This window comes from Rattus rattus, chromosome 7 (assembly GCF_011064425.1).
Source record: "Rattus rattus isolate New Zealand chromosome 7, Rrattus_CSIRO_v1, whole genome shotgun sequence".
In the NCBI taxonomy this organism is placed as follows: Eukaryota; Metazoa; Chordata; class Mammalia; order Rodentia; family Muridae; genus Rattus; species Rattus rattus.
The window spans coordinates 124,608,997-124,615,021 of NC_046160.1; positions in this window are offsets into that span (position 1 = coordinate 124,608,997).

The window sequence follows — 6,025 nt, forward strand, 5'->3', positions numbered from 1 at the left end:
GTGACATGCCAAGAGAGGAGCCTCTCTAGTTGTCCCTTTCAGAGGGCCTAGTTCATAAGCAGAACCATTGCAGCCATCAGTCCAGGACTGTGCCTCCAGCACCCGCCTGATGTAGGCATCCTGCAGCTATCCTCCCCAACCATCTGCATCCACAGAGAGGAATCCCAGCTGCTGTAGCCACTCAGCGGTACCCAGTGCCCACCTCTCCTGGTCCTAGAGAGGAACCCCAGCCTGCTGTAGTCACTCAGTGGTACCAGTGCCCACCTCCTTCTGGTCCTTCTTCATTTGTGGACTTTTTTCAACCCAGGACTTGAAAATGATGGGCTTATCCTGCAGTGTTCTATGCTTCTACAATCACAGGAAATAGGATTCCCAGACACCTGGGGTGACCTGGTCCAGTTAAATGGACTGAGGACAGTTCTTGTGCCTTTTAGTAGCAGTTACAATGGAGAAACAGAGCATAGCTGGTGGGGATTCTCATTATCACCAGTTCTGCAACCTCATCAATCCCCCAACTTCCTTACTTCCTTCTCCCCAGAACCATATGCCGTGGACTCTGGAGACTTATCTTTACCTGGGAGAAGTTAAAATATACAAACGATCCCCATGGCACACACATGCGCTCTATGTGTATGCTCCTCTTATCCTAGAGAACACGCAGAACCACTGCCCGAGGGGTATATTGCCTAGCAACAGGGATAATAGCCATGGTCTGAGAAGACACCTGCATTAGGACCAGGCTGAGTCCTGATCACCTGTAGGGTCTTCTTTGGGAGTGTCTTTTCTTGTTGTCTGTGTAAACAGGTAGCTGCCTCTAACTTCCAGGTAGGCATGCTGGTGTCTCACTGGCTAACATCCTACCTGGGACCAAAGGTGTCAGGCTATGGTTAGGCATGACACAGTGGAGACAGCAGAAATTGCCCCCATGTCTTCCTGTGCCTGCTCTGATGGAGGAGAAGGAATGACCAGAGTTAAGATAGGCTGTATCCATCTACTTGAGCTGCTATAACAAAATGACACAGGCTGGGTAATTAAACTAGAGAAGCTCCTTTCCTTGTACTCTGGAAGACTGAAAAGTCCAGGACCAAGCTCTCTGGTTTAGTTTGTGTATTGAAGGTTCTTTCCCCATCTTGCCCTTTGCTTGGTGCACATAACTGAGGAGACTGAGACCTGAGGAGAAGCAGGAGACCTGGTGTACCTCATGCACCTACACTGTCCAGTTGGATAGGGACACATTTAACCTTAACTTCTTCCTTAGAGGGCCCATCTCCAAGCACAGCCAAGCTGGAGTTCTGGACTTTAACCTGTGAATTAGGAGAAGCAGAGCTTTCATGGCTCAAAAGGGAGACAGCCTCGTATTGGGCCCTTCTTCTGCTCCCTCTTGGCTGTGTGTCCTCCTAGTAGTGAGCAGCCAGTGTCCCCTGTGACTGGCCTCACCAGTCAAGTTTTCTCAATGCCTGAGTTTTACTAACCATATGATATCTTTACTGTCACCTTGGGACATCTGGCTGCAAATCATATCAGAACACATGGACCCTCATGGCCTTTGCCCCCCTGAAGGCCCTCTGAAAACAGGAGAAAGTGTGACTTTGAGCATCTCAGTGACCTTGAGACTAGGGTCTCCAGAAAAATGTAAACCATTTGATGGGTGGACATCAGCTCTCATGGGGCCTCTGGAGAGCACTCCCATGAAACAATTCTCTTCTTCCCTTTGTCTTATTAAGAGGTTGAACTCTGGGATTGTCAAAAGTAATTAAACCTTGGCAGTTTCCTGCAGTTCTGACTAATGGGTGATCAAACCTGGGCAGATGTGAGCTTTTGTTTAAGTCTGTGCTGTGTGACCCTGAGTATCATCAAGAGAATGTTCCATGGTAGGAGTGGAAAGGACCACAGTTGGGAACATGGATGGGAACACAGGTATGAACACAGGTGGGAACACAGGTGGGAACACAGGTGTGAACACAGGTGTGAACACAGGTGGGAACACAGGTGGGAACACAGGTGGAGGGTATGGAGATACATGGCCTGGGCATCTCCTGCTAGAGGGAAGAGTGTCTGATGAGTGCAGTGGAGAATTAAGAGGTAGGAATCCTATCGAGGTTGGGGGCATAGGACAGACTCTGTACCTATTTTGTAAGGTGGTAAGGAGATCCTGCAGTTCAGAGACAAAGGAATACAAGAGCTTCAATCACAGCATCCAAAAAGGAGATGTGCAATTGTAAGCAAATCACTCATATTTGTATAAAAGTAGCTTTGTCCCTTTAAGGTTATTGGGGGTGGGGGGTTGGAGAGATTGCTTCACCATCAGTACCTAGTCTAGAGACCAGCTCCAGGAGGGACCCGGTCTTCTTGGGGATTCATCTCTGTACTAATTTTGCTGGGTCCGAGTTAGGGAATGTTAACAGACTGCAAAGCAACAGAATTCCAGGAGCCTAAATCATCCCAGGCCAGACTTGAATTCGCACCAAGGCGATTGCACCAGGAAGCTGGCGGTTACCCCGAAAGCAAGTTATTCTCACTACCCAACTCAAGCAAGAGCTAGAGAGCTCATCACAGTCCCAGAATTCCCCTGCTCCCCCTTCAGGCACCATTCCTACAGGTAAGCCTATACACTCGCTGGGTTGAAAGTCATATAAAGGGTAGGGAATATTGCTATACCTGAAAATTAGCTTCCCATGTATCTATTAGCCATAGAATAAAAATACTCCATACAAACTCCAAGGCCACAGTACAGATTCATTTTGTCTTTTAATAAGAGGTTAAAAGTTCTAACAAGCCCACTATAGTTAAAAATAGCATAGATCAAAATATATACTCAATAGAGCTGAACTCTCAAGGTTCACCAGTAAGCCTAGACTACTTTATTTAATCATGTTTCAATTAATGCATGCATTTTGAGTGTGCATGGGTACAAGTACAGACATTCATGCAGTTATCAGATGTCAGTCTTGGGCTTCATTCCTTGGGACACCAAATATCTTGCTTTTTTGAGACAGGGTCTCCCACTAGGTCTGTAATTCACTGATTTTGCTACCTGGTTGGCCAGGGAGCCCCCAGCAACCGCTTGTCTCTGCCTCCCAAGAGAATATAAGTACAGCCACATCTGGCTTAGATCCCTAATCTTGGGCAGGAGGCACTTTACCAACTGAGCTATGCCCCCAACCTGTCCTAAGTTTCTTTTACTGCGCTCAAATTAGTCAACCCCTGGGCAAGACCGCATATCACCGAGTTCAATTTACAATAATAGGGTGTCAGGTGTCTCATGCTATCTAGTGACTTCTGTGGGGAACTTGAAAACAGAGAAGCTCATAGCACTGAGGTCCAGCTCAGCATCACACTGTAAGCCGGTACCCGCAATCTGGGAGCTATCTGTAGGCAGAAGGAAACGGGCTCTCTTCAGCTTTCTTTTACACCAGAACAGAGCAATCTCTGAGACTTTACTTTCTATGCTGTTCCAAGCCCTGAACCAGGCACAAGAAAAAGGCAGCGAGGCAAAACAGACGAGTTTTATTTTCTGTGTCCACGTAGAGGGAAAGGAGGACAGGCTGCCCTGGGCATCGCTCGTACCTGTGGAGGAAGGGCAGCAGAGGACTAACATGCAGATCTGCACCACCCACACCCATAGCCAAAATATGACACCAAGACCACAGCCCCTAATGGCTCGGTGGTCCTTAGCATTGCCCCGGTTCATTCCTCCAGAGCATCCACATCATCCGTCATTCACAACTTTCAGAGCATAGAAACAGAACATCAGGTCCTTCTCCTCTCCCGACTTTAGAGTTGAGCTCAAAATGCATTCACACATCTGCAGAAAACGCAAACAAACTGCTGTCTTTCTTTGGTTTTGTTTTAAGTGTAGCTTCCCTCAGGGGAGGGTTTACTGAGCCAACCCACAATGTGCTTAAACAAACCATGATCAGGTGTAGGAGTTCAGTAGCACAAAAGACAGGGGCCACTGGCCCGAGCACCCCTCTGAGTTTCCTGGGAACCAAGGCAATAGAAAATACAACCGGTTGTCTCGTTTCTGTCTTGTTTTTTAAGAAAAGGAGACATCAGAAAAGAAAAAGCCTCTGGGGAGAGAGAGCTAGTGAGTCTGGTGGACAACATCCAGAGTGTGGGTATGTAGAACAAGTGTGTACCTAATCTCCTTTGAAGGATTCCCGTGATGAGGCAATGAAAGCCAAAGTTGTAAAAAGATACAACTTAACAGAGTCGACTTGGCAAGAGGCTAGGCACTGTGGCTCAAGCCCATAGACTTCCAAGGATCTAACCTCCTACAAGAACTGGATGTGAAGCCCAGAGCTCAGGTCCATGGCATCATCGCCATTGACTAGTAATGCCCTTATTCAGGAAAGGTGCCAGGAGTGTGACCACACTGCCTAGAGCTCTCATTGAGTAGGGAGAAGGAAGGCCCTGCCATCGCAGAGTGTGGCCTCTAATACTCTGAAGTATGTATGAAGGACATTCTCATACTCTTATGCCCCACCTGCCTCCTCTGCCACGTCGGATACCTCAGAGCCTCAGAGGAGCTTCAGAATCTCCTCCAGGCCACCCAGATCCTAAGGGCTTCTGGGAAAACTCTCTTCCACCCAATCAAGATGAAGTAAGCACATCCGCAGAACCCTTCTCTTTTGGGTTATCTCAGTTTGGCTTCATGAGCATGTGGGCTTTTGCGAAGCCTCCGCTCGCTTCCACTGAGTCACGCCCACACTGGTCCTGCGTGTAAGACCGCCTCAGAGAGAGGATGTGATAGATGCAGTCCGCATTGACGTCTCAGGTGGCTACTGTGGGCCCTCGGGTTTGTTCAAGCAACTCCTCTCAGAGAAGAAAATTTCTGTCCCTGATGGAGCCCTCACTTTCTATTCTGGTTGGGTCTTTGGTGGGAGTCCTCGGAATGATTCTTGTGTCCATCTCTGTCAACGCTCTTGCTCCAGATGGTGTGGCTGTTTGTCTGTGTTGCTGTTTCCCTGAGAGCCGTTTGTTCCTGGCAGCCCTAACGATGGCGAACCGAGCTGTATGTCTTCCATAAGGGTGCCCCGGACGAGCCCTATCAACATTCCCCTTGCCGCTGCTGCAGGTATTTTCTGCTTAGTTCTCGGCATTGCCTTAGACGTCATCTCAGCCAATCACCGTCCCCGCTTCTTTCGAATGTGCCGGATGTCGAAGCCCAAACAGAAGGGGAGGAAGAGCAACAGAGTCTCCTGCCAAAATCCTGATTATCCGTTTGTTCTAGAACAGCCGCTCTCTGAAGCCATAGGGCCCCCAACTCAGCCCCTACCTGCCTACAAATTAAACTGGGTGAGAGTCATGTTATCAGGAGAGGACTTTCTCGAGGACACAGGTGTCCTCCTTCTTTGCTCAAGTGCATGGAGGAACGGAGCCCTGCCTTGTCCATCTTAAGTAGCTAATAAATATGTGCGAGGTGAATTATTAATTCAATAACAAATTGCTAGGGAGTTTTCTGCTTGAATGCACGAACATAAACATACACGGGGGAATATATTCAGACTCTTCATTGACATTTTAATCCTATATGCACTACAGGTTCACTCCCATCAGCTATATTGCCCTGTGGAAGAGGAGGGAGGTAAGAGTCGGCTCATCTCTGCCACTCAGACTACTTATCACTTAGACGTATTTATCTCCGTTTAAGTTCTGCTTATTGAAATACGCCAGCCATGGTTGTATTTCATGGTGGATTGTTGTCAAAATATGGAGGAAAGCATACTGTGTAAAGTGCTTAGTCAGCTGTGAAGCACAAAAGTAGTGGCCTTTGGGCTATAATTTTAACACACACACACGCACACGCACACACACATACACACGATTGTATTTATGTGCAGGAACGTGCATGTGCACATGCAATACCTGTACTGTCCAGGAGAGGGAGTCGGATCCCCTGATGGTGGAACTACAGGCAGGTGTGAGCTCCCTAAAACGGTGCTAGGACCTGAACCCAGGCACTTAGAGCAGCAACATCTCTTAACTTCTGGGCCATCTCTACAGTCCCCCCGGATTATATATT